This window comes from Chrysemys picta, chromosome 20, assembly GCF_011386835.1.
Source record: "Chrysemys picta bellii isolate R12L10 chromosome 20, ASM1138683v2, whole genome shotgun sequence".
Taxonomy (NCBI): domain Eukaryota; kingdom Metazoa; phylum Chordata; order Testudines; family Emydidae; genus Chrysemys; species Chrysemys picta.
In genome coordinates, this window is record NC_088810.1 from 23,210,385 (window position 1) to 23,223,699 (window position 13,315).

The window sequence follows — 13,315 nt, forward strand, 5'->3', positions numbered from 1 at the left end:
TGTTCAATATCTTCATCAACGACTTAGATATTGGCATAGAAAGTACGCTTATTAAGTTTGCGGATGATACCAAACTGGGAGGGATTGCAACTACTTTGGAGGACAGGGTCATAATTCAAAATGATCTGGACAAATTGGAGAAATGGTCTGAGTTAAACAGGATGAAGTTTAACAAAGACAAATGCAAAGTGCTCCACTTAGGAAGGAAAAATCAATTTCACACATACAGAATGGGAAAAGACTGTCTAGGAAGGAGTACGGCAGAAAGGGATCTAGGGGTTATAGTGGACCACAAGCTAAATATGAGTCAACAGTGTGATGCTGTTGCAAAAAAAGCAAACATGATTCTGGGATGTATTAACAGGTGTGTTGTGAGCAAGACACGAGAAGTCATTCTTCCGCTCTACTCTGCTCTGGTTAGGCCTCAGCTGGAGTATTGTGTCCAGTTCTGGGCGCCGCATTTTAAAAAAGATGTGGAGAAATTGGAAAGGGTCCAAAGAAGAGCAACAAGAATGATTAAAGGTCTTGAGAACATGACCTATGAAGGAAGGCTGAAAGAATTGGGTTTGTTTAGTTTGGAAAAGAGAAGACTGAGAGGGGACATGATAGCAGTTTTCAGGTATCTAAAAGGGTGTCATAAGGAGGAGGGAGAGAACTTGTTCACCTTAGCCTCTAAGGATAGAACCAGAAACAATGGGTTTAAACTGCAGCAAGGGAGGTCTAGGTTGGACATTAGGAAAAAGTTCCTAACTGTCAGGGTGGTTAAACACTGGAACAAATTGCCTAGGGAGGTTGTGGAATCTCCGTCTCTGGAGATATTTAAGAGTAGGTTAGATAAATGTCTATCAGGGATGGTCTAGACAGTATTTGGTCCTGCCATGCGGGCAGGGGACTGGACTCGATGACCTCTCGAGGTCCCTTCCAGTCCTATAATCTATGAATCTATGAGTCTACCATGCTGACTAATATTGTCTCACTGTTTCCTTGAACTTCCCCATACATTTGTATCCCTCCTTTGTCTTATAGATTATAAATTCTTTGGGACAGTGACTGTCTTTTAGTTCTGTGTTTGTACAGCTCCTAGCACCACGTGTCCTGCTCCATAATTAAGGACCCAATGTGCTGTGGTAAAATATTAATAATAAATGTATCAATTATTATTTTATATTGGCACAGCCTGCTGAATGTATGTTGTAGCTGTGATGTTGACTAGCCATTGCTTTTTCTTTGTTTGTGTCATGCTAGAATTGCATGCTAATTTTCACCTGTTTCCATACTTGTGTTGCAGATTTTGGGAGGACATCATCTTCAGAGAGTGGTAAATACATTCAACTGTTTGGGGCAGGATAGTGAGGAGGGACGGGGACCTATCGCCCAGAATTTTTGTTTCACGTGTATCTGGGACCAAAGAACTCAGCAGCAGCGACTGTGTGAAGCCTGTCCTGTAGTAGTGTCTCTCATCATCACTACAGGGGGCTGCAGCGTGACTTTGGGCAAAACAGACCTGGGTGGGCCTAATGGTACCTGTGGCTGAGAAACCATGTTGACCTTGGCATCTGCCTGTCAGGACAAACAGTGGCTCCTACTCAGAGGAGGCGCTAAAATTATCCTTTGTTGCAAAATCTTTGTTTCTTTACATGCATGTTGTCTGCTCATTAAACAAAGTTGCAAACTTTTCCATAAATTATCTCTAAATTATTATGTTTCCCTGCCAGGATCATCTGGACAATTACTCTTATTGGGAAACTCTGAGGTTTCTCCAGAACAAAGGATTTCAAGGTGTATTAGAAACATTCATTAATGGTTGATGCATGCAAAGGTTTGTATTATGCTAAGAGTCAAAGCAGGTGACTGGAGTTGGAGTCTCAAGGACAACTGAGTAATAGCGTCACATTAAAATGTGTGTCAAGGTCATGCATGTCATTCCTCTAACCCGTCATGAGTCATAACCTCAGAACTCAGAGTTCTTGGGTTTTTTTCATTAAAAAATAGCTTTGAATTTGTTTTAATAAAGATTCTTTATAAAAACGTCTAGCCCAGACCTCAGCTGGTGCCAACTGGCAATACTCCATCAACTGCAATGCCCTATCCTGATTTATGCTATTTCAGGATCTGTCCCTATGTTTGATGCATCTTCCTACAGAACTTCAGCTTTATCAGGGATTTATTGTACCTTTATGTTATAAAAGGACGGTGTCTCACTTTTGTAGAATATCTTCACTTTTATTTAACAGTCTGCCAGTCATCTGCTTGAGATTACCTTTGTCTTCAACCATCTTTCACCTGCCAATGTATTTAAATCTGGAACATAAAGGAAGAGAGAAGTGGCTAAGACATAAGACTTGCAGAAATTAAAGCCAAAGTTTTAAAAAATTGACTAGTAACTTTGGCCTCCCTTTGAAACACCTTATAGAGGCCTGGTTTTCAAAAGGTGGGACTGAAAAAAAAAAAAAAAAAAAAACATGATCTTCAAGGGTGTCTCCACTTTGGTAGCCAATATCTCTGGTCAATTTGGAAAATCTTGGTTTAGGCTTAAGCCATAGAACTTGTGAGTGATCTTGGTCAAATCAGTAAGCTCTCTCCTCTTCCCCCTCCCCAGAGATACCATTAAACTCAGCTATTCTTCTCCTTAGCTCCCCACACAGACTTGAATGGAAGTGGGGGCAAAGTCCAACCAGCCCTGACAGCTTCCTTGGATGGATGTCAGATGCTCCAGGCATCCCCCAAATTTGAAAGAGCTGCATACCTTCCTCCCCAGAGCCTGAGATGATGGAAGTGTAAAGATCTTCACAAGGGACTATATTTATTTGGACCAGGATGCTAAGTAGGGAAAGGTATATTTCTCCCAGAATAATGGGATTCATGTGTATCCAGGACTAAAAAAACTCACCCGTAGAATACCATCCCAGTGGTGGCTCTAACTCTTTCTGCTAGAGTTGAGGATAATATGGCACAAGCAATGTGTCCAGATTTCTGTTAACTCGTTTCACAGCCTTCCCCCCTTGAATGAAATGCTACTCGTATAGCTGAGTTCAAAGACAATTGACCTCATTGGAAAGATGCCCATGCGTTTCTATGGCTATTCGACTAGACAAATAATAAATAGTTAAGGGTAGAGATAATAAAACACTGATGAAAGTCAGCCTCTATCTTCAGAGTTGCAAGGGTGAACTCCACTTTGTCCCCAACTAGACTGTAACCTGGATTTAAAGAACTAAAGTAGAACCCTGTGTATTACAGTGGATTATGCTATTGATGTTCCCCTGAACCATTCATGTTTTAAAGCTCATAAAAGAAGAATAAAAAAAAAGTAATCTGCTTAATTCCTGGCATAACTGAAATGTGGTTAATGGATGCCAGGAATTAATTTGACACGTAAAATGTTAAGCTCAAAGAAACCTGCAGAGCATAATGTGCAAGTCATACTGTCTGAGGCTGAGAAAACACTAGCAGACAACAAACAGTAAGCAAGACAATTCCATCAGTGGTTGGAGTTAAGCATACAGTATGATCTATTTTTAAACTAATTAGGGCCTCTTGTGGAAAGTGCGTCACAGATCCTCCAGGCTGTCTGGGAAACAGGATAAAAGCACTCGCCAGTCAGGACTCTTTTCTCCACTTCTCATCTATTTTCCTTGGTGAACCTGGTAAGTCCATTTTGGTGAATTGTTCGTTACTATTTAAATGTTAATTTAGTGATGGCTCTTGGTTCACAATCAAATCCTGCACAAAGACTATGTGAGTCTCAAAAATATTACAGGATTTCTTTCCGTAACAGAATCTTTTTTGTAGTCATTCCGTTTCGGGCAGTGGTGTCTGCAGGCTTCAGAAATTAAGACTGGGGTTTTCAAAGCTACCTAAGCATTTGGGACATGCATTTTAACATCCCATTCATTTTAACTGGGCATTAGGTATCCAACCCCCCTTAAACAGCTTTGTAAAATCTCAGTACTTTAATACTGGAAAGTACTGTTTTTATATTTTAAAAATACTTATATATATATATCCAGATCCTGAGATGTCTTCAATGGAGGTATGTTGGCTTTCAGTTTCTGAGGAACTGCCCCTAAATATTTCCATAAAACTAGAGATTGGCATTCTCTAGCATTGAGATGCAACTCTCTTGCTATTTTCAATGGAGGAGACTAGATCTATCAATCTACTTGGCAGATAGATAGGAACCCAGAGTTTGGAAAGAATATATTTAAATCCTCCTTCATCTGGTCAAAGGCAACTTTTACCTTAGGAGTGTTAGGAGATTTTTTACTCCATAATGAACCAAGTTATCTCTGAAATGACAGACACTATCTGAGACAGGATACTGGCCTTGATGGACCACAGCCCTGACTCTGTATAGCAATTCTTTCATTCTTATATGCAGAACTAGCAATTTCAGATCCAGGTCCTCAGCTTGTATAATTTGCTGTGGTTCCACTAAAGTGAAGTGCCCTTACTGGACATATGTATGAGAGTCTTGTGGTTACAGCTCTCTATTGTGTCTCGGGAAATCTGCCTTTAGGCCTCGGCTCTGCACAGATTTCCTGGGGCACCTTCGGCAAGTTATTTGGGGCCAGATTTCTAAGGACTCAAAATGCTTTGAAAACCTAGCTCTTAATCCTCGTGCATCAGCATCCCATCTGTAAAACTGAGATAATGAATACGTCTCCCATTCTTTGCCTGTCTCAGATAATTAGTCTGTGGAGAGCTGGGACTCTCTCTTAATTTGTGTTTATAAGTGGCCAGGAGCAGCCGTTACATCTTCAAAGAGCTATTGGAATTCAAATCAGAAATAATAATACAACAACTAGAAGTGCCTGGGTTCTAGTCCAGGCTGTTCCGTGGGCTCACAAAGTGACCTGGGGCAATCCTTTGTGTTGGGGTTCCTCCTTCTATTAAGCATGGATAATAGCTACCCACCATTTCATATGAGTCTTGTTTTAAAATTAAAGTTTGCATAGAGCAGGGGAAAGGGAAATTGTTCTGGTAAGTGATAGGTAGCTTTTTTTAATAGTGTCTGAAGCTGTAAAAAGAACGGTAAGGAGTGACCAGGGAACAGAGTGGGAGGATGAGAGAGCACAACGGTTAATGAAACAAGAGGACAAGAATAAGCAAATGGGAGAGACTTGTCATCAGGAATTAAGGAACCAAGTCATCATTGCACACCACTTTCTGCCTATCTCCATGGTTCCATAACCATAGTATCTGAGCTTTGCATCTCTTACTCCAAAAACTTTTCTGCATTTTGTGTATTCAGTTTGAGATTGTGTGTTTCAGGTTTAATCTCCATCACAGAAAGATGTCTTGCTACGGCCTACGCAACATACCATGTGAGGTTCCACGCCCAACGCCAGCTGCTGTCACCTACAATGAGCCTTGTGTCATTCAGTGCCCTGACTCAATATTTGAGTCTGACTCACCACCAGGCATTGCGATAATCCCTGGGCCAATTCTCACCACTTTCCCTCATTACTCTGTAGTGGAAACTTCACCACTATTTGACACTGAGAGATCATTCTGCTCCGAAAGATCTCTCGGTTCTCAGGGTTTCATGAATTTGTATAATTAGAGTTTGCCATCCTTTGACACCAGATCCTAGAATCCTTATTCTTCCCCGCTGCCCAATAAATTCTGCTCTGTAAACTGTGAGCATGTTAAACCCAATAGGAATATCCAGGGTACAAGTAACCTGGAAATGAAAAGTAAGATACAGATTCGGGGCTGAGCTCAGGCACAATGCATTTCAGAACTGCTGAGCACCCACGACTCCCATTCAAGTCAATAGAAGTTGCAACTGCTCAGAACGATAGCTGTGTGGGAACTAGAATCTCCACTGCTGTGAAATATTCACAAATTTCAAAAAACTTGGTTTTGTTCCAAATTAGAATTTTCAAATTTAAAATGGAATTTTTGAAAAAAAAAAATGTTTTGTCTTGACTTTTTACAGATTTTATACTCTAATATTAAATTAAAAAAACAAAAAGTTGTTTGAAATCAGAAATCAAATGTTCTATTCCTATGATATCTGATTATGACATAACAAAACACTTCCTCACACACCTCCCAAATGAAATTTCATTGAAATTGACGAGATCCTGTGGAAAGTTTCAATTTAGCTGAAATTTACATTTTCCTATGTAAAAACTTTCCATTGGAAAAATTTTAACCAATTCTACTTGGTACCTCTTAAAATTAGGCCTAAATAAGTTTATCTCATGTTATGCTTTATTTTAGATCTATAATATAATGGCTTTCCAGCTTAGTTATCTACTTCTAATGTGCTTTGTCCCATTTGACACTGTCTGGGATAAATCAAATAACTAGAAATATATGAAAATGGGATTTGATTGTCAAACTCTATAGTTATATCAAAGAAAGAAGAAAAACATCTTGTGTGAAATGCAAATCCTTGGAGTGGGTCATTGGTTATAGCCCTTCTTGAATCCCTGGAAATGTTTCCTTTATATACTGAATTGTTTCATTTGGCAAGCACATACTCCATTTGTCATTCTCAATAAAAATTGTGTTGCCTCATAGTATTGGTCTTCTGGTTTTCCTTTCTACTCCTTTCCTTATTTACAAACCATTCTGGGTGAAATTCACCGCAGTATAGACGGTGAATACTGAGCCTATAAACTATTTAGCATCTACCGAAGCTGAAGTGACTGGCTAGCCATGCCCCTTCCATGGTCTTTAGGATTTTGCTAGGCCTCTGCAAAGAGGTGATTTTCACCCTTGATACACATATCAGAACTCATCCTATTGTATAACTATTCTACTTCCTGGAGGGGTTTGGTTACATTTGCTAGCTACAAAGTAACAAAAATGTAGCAATGAAATAAATAAATTATTTTTCAACATGAAAATATTTCTGTGCTCTAAATAATATTTACTTGGAGCTCAAACACTCATCCTTCACTAATGAGTTAATATATATTTCATTTACTTTGAATAACCTTTGAGGATTAGTGGTAATCTTTGGAAAAGAAAATTTTCATTTCCAACTTTTTGGTCCCAAATTGGAATGACTTTTTCCCCCAGAAATGTGAAATTTACCATGGGATGGACATTCCAGTTCCCACCCATCTCTAGTTGTATATTTCCGCTGCACCCCAATTTGAACTTGGGGTCTGCGGTTAGAGTCGTGCTGAGTCTGTGTAGATACAGCTATCCTTCGCTGCAAAGACTACATTCATTTTGGCTAGATATGAGGGAGCTGCAGACCCCCCACCTACCTATCAGCCTATGTTCCTGCTGCATAAGGTTTTCCCTGCCACTAACCCCTGGACATGGAATCTGGGCTTAGGGCAAGCAGTCAGTCCTTATCCTCAAGATTATTAGCATATCAATATTAGCATATGACTGCTAAGTGTAATTCTGCAGCTGATGTAGTGTTTGCGGGGGGTGGGGGGAAGGGAGGTTATGTGGTCTTTATGCTCTTCATTATCCCTAGCATGTGACCAGCCTCTGGGGGACCGCCTGAGCGATAATGCTGATTGGGGATGTTTTGAGGAAACCTCAGGTGACAAGATTTCAAAACATTTCACAAATACTCATTATTGCTATAGACATGCAAAGGGCTGCTTGCTTGAGGATAATCTCACTATTATGTCACTCAATGGAGACACCCCATGTTGAACAGTAGCATCACTTTAAAATACACATCTCAAGGTCAAGCATGTCCACCTTTTATTTAAATAACGATGTACAGCTTCTGAATTCACCATTATTTGATATTCCCTAAAAAATAGCTTGGGCTTATTTGTTATAAAAAAAAATTTTTCAAATTGATGGACCAAATCCTCAACTAGTGTCAATTAGAACGTCTCAATAGACGTCTGTGACAAAGTGGGAATGTTCTTAATGTTTTCCCTGAGTGCTGGGTGAGTGCCTCAGTTTCCCCTATGAATTCTCGAGTGTCTAGGGAGGTGTGATTGTTGCAGAGCCCTAGGGGGCCAGTGTGATGCTGTCTGCACAGAGAATGGCCGACACCCTGTCTCCTGGCAACTGATGGCCTGGGCCTCTCCTCTGCAAAGGGGCCAACTGAAGGTGTTGGAGAACAAAGAGATCAGGTGGCCTCCTGGCCCGGGAAAGAGACAAAGGGAGAGGAGGGGCTGCAGAGTTTTCAGTTTGGAGCTGGCTGGGAAAATGGAGGGGAGCCCAGATGGGGCTCTAGGCTCCCTGCCCCCGCCCAAGATGAACCTGACTGAGGGGGTCCTGTTGCAGGTACCGACAAGACCTGTCTTGGACTGTGTTCCTGTCATCTTAATAAACTTTCTGTTTTACTGGCTGGCTGAGAGTCATGGTGAATCTCAGGAAGCTGGGGGTGCAGGGCCTTGTGTCCCCCAAACTCCGTGACAATGTCAATGATTCTCTATCACCTATATTAGTTGAGAATAGGACCCTATATTTCTAATAAGATGCCACCTATCATTTAGAAGAATCATTATGGGTGAGTACGGCAAAATGCTAAGTTAAAACCATCACTGAAGTAGAATTTCAATAGTAATGAAGAAATTGAGGCCCAGAGCCTCCAAGGTGTTTAGGCACTTAACTCCCATTGATTTCCTTGGGAGTTAAGCATCTATATAGCTTTTGAGGATCTGGACCTGAGTCAAAAAGGGTTTACCCAGTTCACCGAAGAGAAGAGAAGAGAAGAAGTCAGGGGAAGTGGAGTGAAGAGCCCTTGAGTTGCAAGAACTTTGGAATTGATAGAGCTGAAAACAGTCCTAATTAGTTACCAGTTTGTTGAACACAATTCCTCCAGTTCATTATGTTATTTTGCTCCCTGTGTTTGAGTCTAGTCTCAGCCCCATGTGGTCTACATTGCACATAAACCTGCAGGTTTATTTCATCTGTCATACAGGGAATTAACATGGCCATCAAAAAAGGAATTCAAACTCTCAATTCCTGGGTTAAAAGGCCAACAGCTCTTTACAAAGTCACTGAAAGGAGATGATCCTAAAAGGGAAAAGGTAGCTTGAAGAAGTGTGAAATGTCTGTAGGCAGAGTTGATAAATCTTCTGTGGGTCATTAACTTTGCAAAAAATGGGGTTCTAAAATATTTATGGTGCCTTTCAATACCTAACTCAGGAGCAATGACACATTTTATGAAGATCAAAATAATTATTTTTTCTTGTTCTGTGTAAATAAAGTTATATGTATGCGAATGTAATAAAAACAGATCATTTTTGGATGTCACTCAAACGCCATGACAAGATGATGTCAAATTTGCACCATAAAAAGTCTGCTGACACGATTTACTATTTTTAAAGACGATCTCATTATTTTCCTGTAACTTCTAAGGCATTTTGCATTCTGACTGGACACAGAAATATTTCTAAAATGTTTTTAAAATGCCAGCTGGGCATGTTATTAGTATTCTATACACTATATCTTCAGCTCATCCTCACCTAAGATGACAAAGAAACAATGCACTTTGTCTTCAGTGTGAGATCCTATTCAGAGGGGTAGTCAGCCATCTTGCTGGAAGAAGCGTGTGCTAAGAATCTTACCCAATACCTGGACAATAGTTTGTTCAAGTTTAAGCCCCAGAAAGCATATTTTTACTTGTGTGTGTGTCACCCTAACTCTATCCTTTATAATTGACCTGACTTAAAATCTTATCTCCTTTTGTTAATAAACTTGGTTTACCTTTAACCACAACCAACCAGTTCTGTGTTTGAATTAAAGTGATTGTTAACTCAGGCTAGTGCGGCAAGCCGCTGGGTATTGACTCTTTGATGGAGCAAACAAACCACCTTATTCCTCTCAATGGTCCGGGAAGGGGCTCGACATTGCAGAGCACACAGCTTGGGGAAAATTCGAGACGGGGAATGCGTTGGAGTCACTTGGTTAGTAGTAACCAAGGTTGGTGGATACCATGGCTGGGGTATAACAAACAGGCTGCTGGACAGAGCTGCTCAACACACAGACACCCAGTGCATGCTTGTTGACTGGCTGTTAGTGTCCCGGCTGTGAGCTACGGTAGCAGAGTGTATCAGGGTTACAGCCCTTCACCGGTCTGGACTGCATCCTTTCCCAGACCTGCAGAAGAGTTCTGTGTGGCTCGGAAGTTTGTCTCTCTCACCACCAGAAGTTGGTCCAGTAAAAGATATTACCTCACCCACATTGTCTCTCTGTACACGATATAGTCAGTGTTTTGTTTGTTCATTTTTTAACCCACCCTTTGTCCTTCATTGTTCTGTTGCTTCTATTGTGAACCATTCAAGGGCAGAACAGGACATACAACTGAAAGGAGAATAATAGACTGTGTAGTGTTGCATGGTGAACTAACCCATGTCTGTTTATTATAGGCACTGTACCAATGAAAGCCTTCACCAACTGGGCCCATGGTTGCACCACTAACCCTACCCCAGGACCCAATGAGTAATTTTCAACAAAATTCAAGTATTTATATGGATATTAGAATACTTTGAAACATTGAGTCTGAAACAGAAAACTCAGCTCACCAGCACTGCTCCATATTGACTGTCTTTTCTATTCTTCTTTTTTGCCTTCTTCTGGGATGTGCACTAATATACAGGGGTTAGAAACCAGGCAAAGGATAGTCATTTGCACCAATGCAAAGTGCTCATAACATGGTACTAAATCACAGTCTACAGCCACTGTGCACTCACTTTATACTGAAGATGACAGTCTGAGGTACAGGGTTAAGTATTTCAACTTAATTATGAGATTTTGCACCGCAGCCCACTCTGATGTGATGCAAACTGGACTGCAACACTACTTAGTCTTTCATCTTGTGATCAAAGGATGAGGTAAGAAGGTGACTCATCAAGGATGTTGCAAACACACCTGAATAAGTCTGTTCTCACAGACTAATTTACACACCAGCAAATACAACCCAGGCCCTGAGAAACAGGGCTGAGGACGTGTAGTAGATGGTTTATTCCCAGAGACTATTGTTATTGTTGAGACAAGGCAGGTGAGGTATTATCTTTTATTGGTCCAACTTCTGTTGATGAGAGAGAAAAGCTTTCAAGCTTACACAGAGCTCTTCTGATGAAGAGTTGTATATTATTTTCTGTTTGTCTCCAGCCTGAATTGTGTTTGGGTTCCCACAGTTTATTGCAATTTGGAACTGGATGTCATCTTTCACTGAGATGGTGAGTGGGGAGGGGCATGTGTCTCAGAACTGCAGGATTCATGTGCTATGAGCAGAAGTCCCTTCAGTAGAGATGGCCGAGAATCTGTCCCCTTGGTGGCTCTAACCCTTTCTATAGCAGTGCAACGAGGCTTGATTCAAGCAGCATAATCAGACCTGGTTGGGCCAGATGATATTTCTGTCTGCAGCCAATTTGACTTTGGCGGCTGTCAGCCTGGACAAAGTGTAGCTCAGCTACAAAGACCATGTTCATTTCTGTCCTTTATTTATGTTCTTATTGTTGGTTTATTTCATTAAGTTTTTATGCTATAAATGATCCCTAGCTTATGAATAGGCTGGGAGGATTCAATTTTTATTGGTAAATGTCAGTGAACATTGATTTCACGTACACATGAACCTGACAAAAACAATTACATCTATAATAATCAAAATTTACAGACTGGCAAAGTAAGAAAAATGCTGCTTGGGAACAGAGTTTGAATTAAGGTTATTTATTTGGTATATTTTGGCATGTGATGCTGACCATTTGTGTTCTAACGGTCAGAAAGCTTTAAAATTTTGAATCTCAATGCCTAATGTCGTTAAATAATTATTGCCCAACCACCCCATAATTTCCTGCAACTGTGAACATTTAAATCAATAAAGATAAAGAAACACTATTATCCACTAAAATTATAAATATACATACATATATATTTATATATATATGTATGTATAAATTGAATGCTGACATTATGAAGTGTCTTTCTCCTGGGCAACAAAATTTATGAGGGATAGTCTGTGGATTCCTGAGAACAAAGGATTTCAAAGAGCTACGCCAACATTCATTAACATGTTATATAAACAAAAAGTGTTTTTATCTAATATTAATAGCAAGTTACTGGGTTTATACGCCCCAGCGGTGAGTAATAGCATCATTTTCAAATGTGTGGCAAGATCATGTCACTCCTCTAATCAAGTCCTAATTTACACTCATAATTTGAGGCCACTTGATATTTCATTAAAAAGTAGCCTTGCATTTGTTTTCCTACATAGAGTTCACCAGTCAGATCCTCATCTGATGTAAAGGCAGCACAAGTCCATAAAATTCAATGATGCTACATGAGTTTACACCAACTGAGGAACTGGCCCAAATAACATTTTCCTAGGACAACCCAGCACGATTCTTGAATCAGTTTCCCTATTGTGCTGTGAAAGGATGAGCTGTGTTGTTAGACATATTTGTAAACTTGCCCCCTGCTTCAGGCTCCCTTGGTCTTCAGTAGGAAACTTAGAAAACTGAAAGCCAAGATTTTTGTTGATGATTTGCCATTTTACCGTGCCCAACTTGAAACATCATACAAGGGGACACATTTTCAGAGGGCAGGGGCTTAATGCTTTTGATAATAAAGCCCCTTTAAGGTATTTCAACTTTTGAAAATCGTCACCTGAGAGATCTTGAGTAAATCAATAATCTCTCTCCTCTTCAGTAGACTCAGTTAAATAAGGCATGATGATATTTTCCTGACTGTCTTTGGTATCAATATATTTTTGGATTTTCCACAGCTCCAACTAGCGTAGTATCTACATTGCCCAGGTAGCTATCTCTGAAGGAGCTGGTACTGACCCCTGAAGACAATATATAGACCATAGAAATGTAATACTGGAAAAAGATCTCGAGAGGTTATCTAGTCCAGCCCCCTGTGCTGAGACAGGACCAAGAATACCTAGACCATCCCTGACCGGTGTTTGCCCAACCTGTTCTTAAAAACCTCCAATGATGGGGATTCCACAAGCCCCCCTTGGAAGCCTGTTCCAGTGCTTAACTATCTTTAGAGTTAGAAAGTTTTTCCTAATAGCTAACCTAAATCTCCCTTGCTTCAGATTTAGCCAATTACTTTTTCTCCCACCTTCAATGGTCATGGAAAATAATTGATCACCATCCTCTTTATAATAGGCCTTAACATAGCTGAAGACCTATCAGAGACCGGAGGGATCATGGTTCTAATCCAATTTGGCAATTTCTATGTGGTGATATGACAGCAAGGCCCTTCAGAATTCCAAGTTGCTATAGGATAAAATTTACCCCTGGGCCTCAGAGCAGAAGGCCAGCACAAGGTCCTATATACCACGTAAATCCCAATTAAGCACCATTTTGAAGGCTTAAGTGGAACTTAAAAGGTGCATATGCCTTGGTGCCTGCCCTTAGTC

At 40.3% G+C, this 13,315-nt stretch overlaps 1 long non-coding RNA gene across 1 annotated transcript; it reads left to right on the plus strand.

Annotated features, from left to right (window-relative positions):
• Window positions 1-3,533: 3,533 nt before the first annotated feature.
• On the plus strand, window positions 3,534-6,533 carry LOC112060080 (uncharacterized). The gene is made up of 2 exons (XR_002889369.3): window positions 3,534-3,647; window positions 5,275-6,533. It is a non-coding gene; the product is annotated as an uncharacterized LOC112060080 (long non-coding RNA).
• Window positions 6,534-13,315: the final 6,782 nt, after the last annotated feature.